Here is a 13,720-nt window from a genome sequence, read left to right as displayed (position 1 = left end):
GCAACAAATTACTACAAACCTGGTAGCTTAACGGAAATATCTTCTCTCACAGTTTTACAGCCCAAAAGTCTGAAATCAAGGTGGACTCCCTCCAGAGGCTCCAGGTTGATAATCCATTCCATGTCTCTCCTAGCTTCTGATGACTGCCAACAATGTTCTTCCACGGCTTGTGGCTGTATCACTCTAGTCCCTGTCTTCGTGGTCACATTGCCTCCTCCCCTCCTCCCTGTTTCTCTGTCTAATCTCTCTCACAGGTGTTTCTTACAAGAAATTTATCACTGCATTTAGAGACCACTTAATCCAGAATGACCTCTTCATCTCATGATCCTTAGCTTAATTACATCTGCAAAGACTCTTTTTCCAAATAGGACTACATTCACAGTTTCTGGGAATTAGTTCTCGGACAGCTTTTTGCAGGCCACCATTCAACCCACTGAGAGTATCAGGATAACCTAATTATCTAGATGATTACCATGATAACCTAATGTTGTCACTAACAGCGGTGGTTTACAAAGCATGCTCATCATTTAGATGAAGTATAGCAAATCATTAAGTTACCTCCTGCTCCTGAGCTATTGAAATTGTTCAAGGAGAACTGCTAAGTGCTTTGAGGAAAAAAGATGAATTAAGTCTTCTTTCAAGGATATTATAATTCAGTAGGAAAAACAAACATGTACACAAGTGCAGGGAAGTTGAACGAAGGTGAAAATGCAATGCTTTGCAAAGAAGAGTAGGGGGAGAGTAAAGACCACTCGTTCCTTTTTCCTCTATTTCTTCCTCAACATTACTCCTTCTCACAAGCACTCAACACCTTATGGATATCACAAATGCCCCATTAGCTGATGTTTTGGTTCATTTCTTTCATGGACACCAAAGGCAAGTGGACACCTTTGCTAAATGTAATATTATGGAGTTCTCATGAACCCAAAATCTGTCATATTTAAAATAGAGATTACATTAAAAAAATACAGTAACTGCCCGATAAACTCGCAAATGAAAGCTATATATACGCTTTAGTATTGTTTCAAACTTATTTTCTTTAATAACGTGAGAATCTACAGACTATATACAGTTGACCCTTGAACAACACAGGGATTAGGGGCACTGACCTACCATGAAGTCAATGCAAAGAGAATATCTATCCATTCTATACCTTGCCCCCCCCCCCCGGCTCCCCATATACAGAGAGCACTTCCTAAGTGGAAAAATGAGCACTTCCTAAGTGGACATTAGCGAAATTCCAGGAATTCACCATGAAGTAGGGGGTCACCAAAAGTCTAAGTCAAGCAAAGGCTTATTAGCAGAGATGAGGTCTAATTAAAGTGAAAAAGACAAATGAAATTGTGAGATATATATAAACCATTTCTATAAATTTCTTACAGCAATTTATCTAGACTCCCTGAGAATAAATATTTACATACTCTATGGTTGCTCCGAAGTCTTTTCCTGAAGTTATTTTTTCCTATCACCACTAAGAGGACGTGACGTGTTCCAGAGAAATAAACTCGAGAATCAGGCATAGTTCTCTTGTATCAGGCATCTAATTTAATGCTATCAGGAAAATCTAAGAAATATGAGGTTCTCTTGAAACATTAGGGATACAGAAGAGAAGATGCCTGTTTCTCTTCACTTCTGTGTTTAAACACAAACCAGTGGACGAAACTGTCCTCCTTAAAGTGATCAAAACACCAGCAGGATGGGACGCTGGCTTGTCAATCAAGATGCCAATATCTTGATACCAATGCCCCTATCTTGTACTACAATCTTTTGGCCCACTTTTGGTTTCAGTTTCCTACTAAAAGAAATAACCGCAGTGGAACACAGAACGTTCAGGAAAATCTTACTAAGGAGATTCCAGTCCAAGCCGGTGACCTACACACCAAACCTGCAGCTACATATGGAACAATTTCCTCTTGAAAAAAAAAAAAACCTGAAACCTGGCTGAGCAGCGCCTACGCCGCAGGCGAAGGAGAAAAGGAGCAGGTGGGAGAGGCCAGACGCGGAGGGCCATAAGGACCGCCCCTGGGCGGCAACCCACAGTCACAGGAGGGAGCTCAAACCCTGAGCTTCTCCCTGAGGAGTGAAGGCTCTGAACCCCACATGGGACACCCCCAACCTTTAAGACCTGCACCTGAGACATGAGCCCCCAAAACATCTAGCTTTGAAAACCAGTCACTTCACGATACCTGCCCTACAGTCCGAGAGACAGCTGTAGAAGGCCCGCGCTCAGACTCACCAGCCCTGGGTCCAGCGCGGAAGCCGCCTCCGGGGATGCCCCAACGGCTGGGGGAGAGGCTCTGTTTGCTGGTCCTGAAGCACCGGCCTGAGGGGCAGGCCTCTGATTTAACACATTTGGGAGACTGCTGGTGTTCTCTGCGAAGGAGGCTGGCAGGCAGCATCTCTGTGCCCTCCTTCCAGGGTCAGGATCTCTCAGGAGGGAGTTTTCACACGTGTCAGGTACCCGGTTTTACGTCAAGGGCCCCAGTTTTATGTCAGACGCCCGGTTTTACCTCTGGTGCCCCAGCATTATGTCAGGCGCCTGGGGAGTCTGGTGCCCAGGTTTACATCAGGTGCCCGGTTTGACACAAGGTGCTGGGTTTTACATCTGGTCCCCCCGCTTTACAACTGTTGCCCCTGCTTCTCGTCAGGTGCCGTGGATTTACGTCAAGTGCCCCAGTTTTACGACAGGTGCCGGGTTTTATACCAGGCACCCGGTTTTTACCTCAGATGCCAGCTTTACGTCAGGCACTGGTTTTACGTCAGGCGCCCGGTTTTACGTCAGGCGCAGAGCTTACGTCAGGCGTAGGGCTTATGAGAGGCGCCCGGTTTTATGTCAGGCTCCCAGTTTAACGTCGAGTGCCCGGGGTTTACATCAAGTGCCCCAGTTTTATTGCAGGTCCCAGGTTTACGTCAGGCACTCAGTAATACGTTAGGTGTCGTGGTTTTACATCAGGCGCCCGGGCTTACGTCAGGCGCCAGTTTTACGTCAGACGCCCGGTTTTACGTCAGGCGCCGGCTTTACGCGAGGCACCGGGCTTACGTGACGCACCGGTTTTACGTCACGTGCCTCTGGGGTTTACAACAAGTGCCCCAGTTTTACGACAGATCACAGGTTTACAGAAGTAACACGTCAGGTGTCATGGATTTCATCAGGTGCCTGGTTTTAGGTCAGGTGCCCCAGCTTTACATCTGATGCTCCGTTTGTTTGGGGTTTCTTTCTTTTTTTTTTTTTTTGAAGTAAAACTTTTATTATTTGCAGTTTACGAGAATATTTAAAAATAGTCAAAAGAATCTACATACAAACTAATAGAATTAGTAAATTATTTTAGCTAGGTAGGTCTCTGGATAGATGAAGAGACAAAAATTGTATTTTCATACACCAACACCAAAAAATTTGCAAGTGCAGTTTAAAATGAATTCCATTACAGAGCATGAAAAAATATTGGATATCTAAGGAAATAAGTAGATCCCCCTTATTTGTGGAGACTGTGTTTTAAGACAGCAGTCCCCAGCCTTCTTGGCACCAGGGACTGGTTTTGTGGAAAACAATTTTTCCACAGATTCGGGGGGAGGATTCGTTCAGGCAGTAATGCCAGCAATGGGGAGCCATGGCGAGTGGCAGATGAACCTTCACCCACTCACTCACCCGTTGCTCACCTCCTGCTGTGCGGCCCAGTTTGTAATAGGCTGTGGACCTGTATCACAGCCCGGGGGTTGGGGACCCCTGGTTTAAGACCTCCCCCCTCCAGTGGATGCCTGAAATCAAGGATAGTTCGAGACACTATGTATAAAGTTTTTCCTACACATATGTACCTCTGATAAAGTTTAACTTACAGTTACAGTAAGAGGTTAACAACAGTAACTAATAATAAAATACAACAGTTATAACAATATACCATAATAAAAGTTATATAAATGTGGTCTCTCTCTCTCTCTCTCTCTCTAAATATTTTGTTGTACAAATTTAATACCTTTTCTGTCTTTTAACTAAGCACTTACACACTGTGGCTGTATCTTTTGCAGTTTGAGGTGTGACAGCAAAACTAGCACAAATTTCTTTTTCCTTCACAACTTCATAGACAGAACATTTGTTCTTACTAGATCTTAGCAACCTCAGCACTTAACTTATTTTTTCCTTTATTAAGTCAAGAGCTTTCACCTTTTCACTTAAAGGAAGAACTTTATGGCTTCTCTTTGGTATATCCGAATTGCCAGCATCTCTACTCGTGCGCTTTGGGGCCATTGATAAGTAAAATAAGGTTTTCCTGAACACAAGCACTGTGATGCTGTGGTAACCAAGCAGGACCTACGGGGCCTTCCTGGGAAAGACCCCTACCCCTACCCCCAAGTCCCCTGCTTTGGGTCCTCTGTGAAGTACCTAATAACAGTATCAGATGAACATTTCCTGAGTTGTTTTACAGATGCTAAAACCACCACCAAGTGGAAGAGGTTAACTACTTGATGACCATGATGAGCATGTAGCCCCCAGACCTACTGGAGCCTCGGGATTAACAACGTTAACCCCTGTGACATCACCTTCTTACCTCACCATCAACCTTTCAGAGAATTGTGCCTGAGCTGATCACATACCCTGAGTGTCCTCTCCTTCACCTTGCCTTTAAAAATGCGCCCCTGAAACTCATCAGGGAGTTCAGGTGTTTTCGAACATTAGCTGTCCTGGACTCCTTGTCTGGTTCTTTACAGTAAACAGGGCACTTTCCTTCACCATAACCCGGTATCAGTAGATTGGCTTTACTGTGCATGGGCTAGCGGACCCAAATGTGGTTCAGTAACACAGTAACAGTTGATTTGATAACCAAGAGGGCTACTAGGTAAATAACAGGTGGGACAGAGCAGGAGGGCATGAGATTTCATCATGCTACTCAGAAAGGCATGCAATTTAAAATTTATGAATTATGTCTGAAATTTTTCATTTAATATTTTCAGACTCTGGATTGGTGCCCCAGTTTTACATCTGGTGCCCTGGGTTTTGTTTTGTTTTGTTTTTAAGATCTTTATTGGAGTATAACTGCTTCACAATACTGTGTTAGTTTCTGTTGCACAACAAAGTGAATCAGCTGTATGTATACATATATCCCCATATGCCCTCCCTCTGGAGCCTCCCTCCCACCCGCCCTATCCCACCCCTCTAGGTCATCGCAAAGTGTGCCCTGATTTTTGAGGCTGCCTCCAGGGGACACCTCTACATCACCTGGCTCTGGTGGCCATGGGGCCTATGCTTTCGGCCCCACAGCACTGTTTATATTTGCATATTTTAAAATCTACTGCCTGAGGGTCTGGCTTCCAATCAGCCTGAATCTAGGTACTGACTGAGATTCCCCCACTTTGTAACACAGACTGGTCTTGGCAAACCCTCATCTACTAGGAGCCATTAAAAATAAAATAGGCTGTTTGGACAATCACTAAGGTTTGAGAGACAAGGGTGAGGCAGGATTGAACGATCAGGCTCATCTCCTGCAGGAGGCCACTCCTTTAAGTCTAGCTGCTTTATCTAATGCAACAGAGAGTCAAGCAAAAGGAAGAAACAAAAGAATATGTTCCAATCAAAAGAACAAGATAAAACCTCAGAACCAAACCTTAATGAAACAGAGATAAGTACATTATCTGATAAGGAAAATCTTCCTGAGCACTGGTCAGTGGGATGAAGAAATGGGGGTGGCCAACACAGGCAAGATGGAGAAACACACCAGGAAAAATAAATAAACAAGAAAAATATTAGATACTGAAAAGTACTATGAAGAGTACTACTTATAATAGCATAATAAAATAGTAGTATTAAAATAGAGCTGATATGCAAGGTTTCTAAACCTTGGAACTTGATACTTTGGACTGGATAACTCTCTGTTGGGGGGGTGGGTTTCTTGTGCATGGAGGGATGTTCTCCAGTGTCCCTGGCTTCTACCTATTAGATGCCAGTAATATGACCCCTTCAGTTGTGACTCAAGACATTGCCAAGTGTCCCAGAGGGAGAGAGAAATCGCCCCCAGTTGAGCACCACTGCAATGGAGCCACTAGATGATACCTTTCAGCTCCAAACGTTTATCCTCATAATGAAACCAGAATACTGTACATAATGAACCTGCCCCATCCTCTCTTTTCAACCAACCTTTGTAATGATAGATGACATCCTCTTCTGTACCTAATTGTAAAGCTTGCAGAACCGTTTGCCTCAATAACATTCCAAACCTGTATTGTAGGAACTGAAAACACCATCAGACCCTGTAAAAAAGATGACAAGGTGTCCTGCACTATTGACATAGTTAAGAACCTCCATGAATAGCGCTTCTAAGCTATTATCTGGAGACCAACAGGAATGTTGAAGAGTTTCTCCACATGAAAGCACTTATCTGCACAGTCATAAAAGATATCCCATTACCATGGAAGGAAATTAAAACTGCAATAAATTTCAAAAGAGAAGAATGAAGAAGAGTAGGTATAAAGGACCAGTAGAAAATCTCAAGTGAGAACATGCTCAACACAGAAAGGGGAGGAGGGCTGTGGAGGCCATGACTGCATTGTATAGAGAGTGACCTGGCACTGCCGGTGAACATGGACACACTTAGAAAACAGATGCAAATACATCAAGAGGGTCTAGAGAGTACTGTTTAGAGAAGGCCTTCTCTCTGTCATCCAAATCATATTCAAATTAAGTTGAAACCATGACAAAACCTTTGTATTTGATTCTGGCCACTGAGAAATTCCATTTGGAAGATGTTAAATAGCTCATGAAATTAAAACTCACACCTGAACTAAAAGTCTCCATCTTCCTTTGTTTGTGCTAAAATTTTAGGGCCGATCCCATAAAATATTTTTAGGACAGAAACTTCAAAAACTCTAGGAAACATGTTTAGTGAGCATAAGAAGAAATCATTGAGCTATAGATATTTATGGCAAGTAAAAATTGGTTTTCATTAGTTACCTTTTCTAAATAATACTCTTACAGATTAAACTAATTTTTAATAGAGAATTGACATGACTCTACTTATCTTACAAGTTTCTCTATTTTACTTCTCTATTATATTAATACAATTTAAAGAAATAAAACACAGGAATCTTGAATTTTTTTTAATTTTATTTAATTTTTGGCTCGTTGGGTCTTCATTGCGGCACGCAGGCTTTCTGGCTTTCTCTAGTTGTGACAGCAGGGGCTACTCTTCCGGGGGCTACTCTCTGTTGTGGTGCACGGGCTTCTCATTGCGGTGGCTTCTCTTGTTGCGGAGCACGGGCTCTAGGCACGCAGGCTTCAGTAGTTGTGGTGCACAGGCTTAGTTGCTCCACGCATGTGGGATCTTCCTGGACCAGGGATCGAACCTGTGTCCCCTGCATTGGCAGGCAGATTCTTAACCACTGCACCACCAGGGAAGTCCCAGAAATCTTGCATTTAAAAAAATATATAATGTTAGACCAACTGCTTCCTCTGTTTTTCAGAAGAGCACAGATTTTATCACAGATTTCCCTTAAATAAGAAGTATGGGTTGGAAAGGGCACAGGAGTCAGATGCTTTAAAACACCTCTTCTACCCTTCGCCAGCTACATGATTCTGTTAATTCATTTAATATTGCTGAGAACCAAGTTTCTCATATAGAGATTGGATATAACAAGTATATACTATTCATGGGGTGGCTGTGAAAATAAAAAGAAATGGCCTATGAGAAAAGGCTTTGCAAACCGTAAAGTTTTATCAAGTGCTGTTTTGTTATCATCTTATCATTGAATTAACATAAAATGTGGCCACAGTGTGGTTTACATAAAACATTCAAGCATGCAGATGACCAAGAGGTCCAGCTTGAAGAAACTTTAGTCGGGCTTCTTCCAGACTATAGACCCTGACCTCCCTTTCCTCAGAGGATTTTCTTTAGAAAACTTATAAATTCTTTCTTTGCCTATTTGATATGTAAATCCTTTTAAAAGCCTCTAACTCCTTGTACCTTCAAGAAATATCTTCCTCCAGGAGCTGGGAGCCATCATTTTGAAACAATAACATCAAGCCCCCCAATCTCCCAGTTTCTGTGGTAGGGTAGGAGCCCAACTTCCATGAGCACTTTGCTCCAAGTTGTAAAACTACCTTCTGTCATGAACATAAGAGAAAGTTTACTTTTCCTTTGGGAAAGACCCATTAGCAAATACAGACAGCCTATGATCCCCCCCATTCCCCAGCTATTCAAAACTCACCCACCCTTTATTTCAGCAGAGTTAAGTTCAGACTTTAGTTCTGGCCCTTCTCCTCTTTGCAACAGCCTTGAATAAAGTCTTCCTTGCCTGTTAAATTTTGTCCTGTACAATTTTGGTTTTGACGCGTTTGCAAAAGAATGAAGATATACCCTAGGATTCATTTGCAGCAAAACTTAACAGCCCCCAACTCCACTTGTGACTCACCCAGGTTATAGCTCGCATTAGTCTCTTACAGACTGAAACCTCCTGGAGGTGAGGAACTAACCAAGTAACTGACCGCGTCTAACAATGTCCTCTCTATATAACCATGTATTTATGTATGTGGATCAACATGTAGTTATTACTGTTTTCAGTCCCTGAATTAGTATACATATCAGAGTTTAACTTCTCAGAAGCCAGAGCACTTGAAATACTTCCACAGGTGGTAGATCTGGTGATGCTGCAAAGCAGATTGCAAGAGAAACACATTTTTAAACCACTTTATTGAGGTATGATTGACATACAAAAAGCTGTACGTATTTAATGCACATGACTTGATGAGTTTGGAGATAAGTATACACCCATGAAACCATCACCACAATCTATGCCATAAACCTATCCATCACCTCCAAAAGTTTCCTCACACCCTCCTTACTTATCATTGTTTGGGGATAAGAACATTTAACATAAGATCTATCCTCTTACCAAATTTTTAAGTATATAATACAGTGTTGTTAATTATAGGCACTATGTTATACAGTAGATTTCTAGGACTCATTCATCTTGTATAACTGAAACTTTGTACCCTTTGACTAATACCTCCCCATTTTCCCTAACCCCAGTCCCTAGCAACCACAGTTCCAACTCACTGCTTCTATGATTTACTTTCCTCTTGTAAGTGGTATCATGCAGTATTTCTCCTGCTGTCTGGCTTATTTCACTTAGCATAATGCCCTCCAGGTTCATCCATATTGTCACAAATGGCAAGATCTCCTTCTTTTTTAAGCTTGAATAACATTTCATTTCATGTGTTTGCCATATTTTCTTTAGCTATACATCTTTTGATTGCATTTAGGTTGCTTCCGTGTCTTGGCTATCGTGAATAATGCTACAATGAACGTAAGAGTGAAGATCTCTATTCGAAATACTGATTTAATTTCCTTTTAACATATACCCAGCGTGATATTGCTGGATCATAGGGTAGTTCTAATTTATTTTGAGAAACTGCATACTGTTTTCCACAGTGGCTGCACCAACTTACATTCCCAGCAGTAGTGCACAAAGGTTCCCTCTTCTCATTCTCCCAACACGTATCTTTTGTTTTTTGTTTGTTTTTCTTTTTTTTAATTTTTTTTAATATTTCTTAAAATATTTATTTATTTACTTGGTAGCATCGGGTCTTAGTCGGGCACACGGGATTTTCATTGCCACGTGCAGGATCTTCCTTCTGGCATGTGGCATCTTTCGTTGCGGCATGCAGAATCTTTAGTTGCAGCATGTGGGATCTTTTTTAGTTGCAGCATGTGAACTCTTAGTTGTGGCATGTGGGACCTAATTCCCTGACCAGGGATCAAACCCTGGGCCCCTGTGTTGGGAGCACAGTCTTAGCCACTGGACCACCAGGGAAGTCCCCTCTCTTTTTTTTTTTTTTAGTTAAGAGATTTTATTCTAATAGCTTGTAATTACAGTGCTTGTTTGTCGAAATGAAAACTGAAAACAAGTATACAAAACACTTGATTACTAACTGTGTTTTGAAAGCAGTAAGAGGTTCCACAACACCAAATAAACCAGTTCTGAGGTTTTCCCCGAGATAAAGTTTAACAGCTCCAGCTTCTTCAGTGTTTATCAAAATACAAAAGATAAAAGTAGAGGTTATTATTTTTCAATGGCAAATCTGACCGTTGCAGGCTGAGGGAGTGAAAGCACATGTAGACAGGGGCTCCGAAGGGCTGGGGCTCAAGGATGACCACCCGCGCTCCTGCTGGTGAGACCCCAGAGAGACCAGAGCAGGCAAGCAAGGGGACTGCAGGGCTCCCGCTCAAACCAGAACATTCCAACCTAAGTGCCCATGCTGACCCAAGAAAAGGCTGGGGATCCTCCAAGGGGTCTGAGAGCGGCTGCTGCAGCCTCCAGCCCATCTCCTGGACGGCCATGTAAGAAGCACAGATGCAAGCACAAACGCTATGGGGTGTGGGATGACCCAAGACAGAGCAAATCACATGGACCCTATTGTGACCATGCAGAATGGATCATGGCTGGTTCTGCCCCGTTTCATGTTCCCAATGGGAAACAGACCACTAGTGGACTGGACTCAGGCCATTACTGCAGAACCTACACTAGGCACATTTCTCCCTTCTGTGTGTTCAAGTGTTCTCCTTATCTTGTACTTGTAACTTTTTTTTTCTTTTGTGCTACGTGGGCCTCCCACTGCTGCGGCCTCTCCCGTTGCGGAGCACAGGTTCCGGACGCACAGGCCCAGCGGCCATGGCTCACGGGCCCAGCCGCTCCGCGGCATGTGGGATCCTCCCGGACCAGGGCACGAACCCGTGTCCCCTGCATCGGCAGGCGGACTCTCAACCACTGCACCACCAGGGAAGCCCTACTTGTAACTTTTTTTAAATGCACTGAGTTTGGGTTAAAAACCAACCACCAAAATGGATCTCAACACAGATCTAAAGCCCGGAGGAGAAGCATCGGGCTTGTCTGACACGGCGACTCCTGGATGACCCGGGTGCCTAAAATCCCCTCTCAGTACTAAACAATGGGTTGGTTTTCTTTTTATAATAAAAAAAAAAAAGCTGAGTAATATTGCATAGGAGTACCAGAAACTGCCTCATTGGAAACAAAAGCTATTTACATTAAATAAAAACCCAGGTGCAGGCTGCGTCTGCACGTTTACAGCGCGGTGAAGTACACGGTGACCGACCATGGAGACAGCTTCTGGCACTCACACCCCAGGGCACGTTTGCCACATGAGAGTAAAGCGAGGGTAGAAGGAGGGAGTGAGAGGGGAGGAGAGAGGAGTACAGCTCACTTCTGGTTCTGGAGCTGATTGGACAGCCAGTCCAGTCCCTCATAGAGCCCGTCCCCGCTGGTGGCACAGGTGGCCTGAATGTACCAGTTCCTGTGGCACAGAGAGTGCAGACCCAGCTTGTCTGTGATCTCAACTGCATTCATGGCATTGGGGAGGTCCTGTTTGTTAGCAAACTCTGAGCAGAACGGCATCCCTGAGCACGTCTTCTGCCAGCATCCTCATAAGCTCCTCTCGGGCCTCATTCACAGGCTCTCTGTCCTTGCTGTCAACCATGAAGATGAGACCTTGTGTGTTCTGGAAGAAGTGGTACCACAGAGGCCAGATCTTGTCCTGGCCTCCCATGTCCCACACAGTGAAGCTGATGTTCTTGTATTCCACGGTTTCCACGTTGAAGCCTAGAGTGGGAATGGTGGTCACGATTTCACCCAGCTTCAGTTTGTACAGGATAGTGGTCTTTCCCACAGCATCTAGGCCCACCATGAGAACGCACATTTCTTTTTTGCCAGAAAGGCCCTTGAAGAGGTTTGCAAAGATATGCCCCACGCTGTAGACCCATGGGAGCAACACGGGCCAGAGAAACCCTCGGCGGCGGCGCAGCTGCTACCCCGACGCAGGCGCTGGTTTCACTCCCACAAGATAGCGGCTCTGACGGCGGCCCCCCTGTTTTTTTTTAACTATAGCCATCCTGACAGGTGTGAGGTGATATCTCATTGTGGTTTTGATTTGCATTTCCCTGATTACTGGTGATGTTGAGCACCTTTTCATATACCATTTGGCTATTTGTATGTCTTCCTTCAAAACCGATGCATTTCAATGCAACTTTAGAAAATAACGATTTGAAGACGGATTATAGACGTGTAAATATACAAATCTCAAGCAATAGCAATATCAAACATTTGTCAATATTAAACATAATTTAAACCTAGCTAATTTAGCTCTAAAATGTTCTACTGAAAGATGCAGAAAGAAGAGATGTGGCACAGGTACAAGACAAATGAGAAGAGTACAGTCTCAGGAAAAAGTAGAGAAAATAAAGCTCCGCTCTTAAAATCCTTCTATAGTTTCCAATTACTTAAAGCATAAAGTAAAACACCATAATACCTCAGAAACTTTGGCCAAATCTGGACCAAATCAAATTTCTCCCCTTTCTCTCTTTGCATTTGCTTCTCCATCCCTTATACTCAGTGTCTCCTTGTGAATAGAGAGGAACTTCCCCCTACATCTCAGAACCTGAAACAGCCAAATCTATTACTACAATCACCTAAAACCTTTTTTTACCTGAGAGGGTTTGCAAATGGGTCACACAATCACTGTGTCACACCCAAATCCAAAAGCCCTATGAAATCTCCTCCCATCTCAATATGACTAGGACTCTACATTTTTCAAGGCAAGTTCATCTATTACCTTTACCATCACTAGCAGTGAGTTTATTATTATTAAGTGCACTTTATTTGTGAGAAATCTGATGTTGATAGAGTTTATTTCTTGCAGGTTTATGATGTATACAAAAACTTCACGTATTTAATATGTACCATTAGATGCTAAGAGACTGTAAATTTCTTACTTGTGTCAAGATACGACTTAAGAAAGTCCTTCAGCCCATTTCTATGTGGGATAATCAGATCCCAGGAGTGATAAAAATCAATCTCTAATTCCGTACAGCCTGCTGTATGTTCCCAGAAGGGTGCTAGGACTGAAATGCACCCAAAGTGATAAAAGATGGACATCCCAGGACAACCAACAGAGTTAACTTAAGTTTCTCCTGATTCCCCAGAGCAGCAGGTAAACACACAACACAGACTTAGGATGACAGGTGCTTCTCTGTATAGTCACAGGAACATAAAGGCCAGAGGGGCAGAATGGCCTTCCTCTCGGACCCAGGTTGCGCTTCCTGAAAAATCCTGCCTGCCTATGGAGCGCCTCTCCACATACAGGCTGTGTCATTATTGTCTAAGGCTGTGGAAACTGCCCCTCCAAAGGGAAGAATACTCCTGAGTCTCCAACTTGGTATAGCCATCACCATGCTGTTAAATCCTTTATCCTTTACCTACTTTAAAGGGATTTGTGGGGCTTCCCTGGTGGCGCAGTGGTTGAGGGTCCGCCTGCCAATGCAGAGGACACGGGTTCGTGCCCCGGTCCGGGAAGATCCCACATGCCGCGGCGCAGCTGGGCCCGTGAGCCATGGCCGCTGAGCCTGCGCATCTGGAGCCTGTGCTCCGCAGTGGGAGAGGCCCCAACAGTGAGAGGCCCGCATACTGTAAAAAAAAAAAAGGGATTTGTGCCTTTCGCATGTGTCTCTTGATACCTCACTATCAATCACTTTCTCCCTTGTGAAAAACATGCAGAGAATCACAAAAAAAATAAATAGATTTGGTAGTTCAGAAATTCCAATTACATGCCCAATACCCTTCTACTTTCTGCTTAATATGTAAAGGAATCCTGTAATACAAACCTTATAAATCACAGAACTGATCCCAAAGTCTAAAATCAGAAAATAATAAAGGCTTTACTAGT

General features: G+C 43.5%; 1 long non-coding RNA gene and 1 pseudogene across 1 annotated transcript in view; both read right to left on the bottom strand.

The window, feature by feature from the left end:
- Positions 1-7,034: 7,034 nt before the first annotated feature.
- LOC137214479 (uncharacterized) overlaps positions 7,035-13,720 on the bottom strand; it is a 124,434-nt gene continuing 117,748 nt past the window's right edge. Inside the window, exon 6 of the long non-coding RNA XR_010938926.1 lies at positions 7,035-7,395. This is a non-coding gene — a long non-coding RNA (uncharacterized lncRNA). The remainder of the gene's footprint in view (positions 7,396-13,720) is intronic.
- Positions 10,756-12,619, bottom strand: LOC137215422 (ADP-ribosylation factor 1 pseudogene; annotated as a pseudogene).

The sequence above is a fragment of the Pseudorca crassidens genome, chromosome 20 (assembly GCF_039906515.1).
Source record: "Pseudorca crassidens isolate mPseCra1 chromosome 20, mPseCra1.hap1, whole genome shotgun sequence".
Lineage (NCBI taxonomy): Eukaryota > Metazoa > Chordata > Mammalia > Artiodactyla > Delphinidae > Pseudorca > Pseudorca crassidens.
Note: the sequence above shows the minus strand (reverse complement) of the source record. Positions and strands in the feature narration are given on the sequence as shown.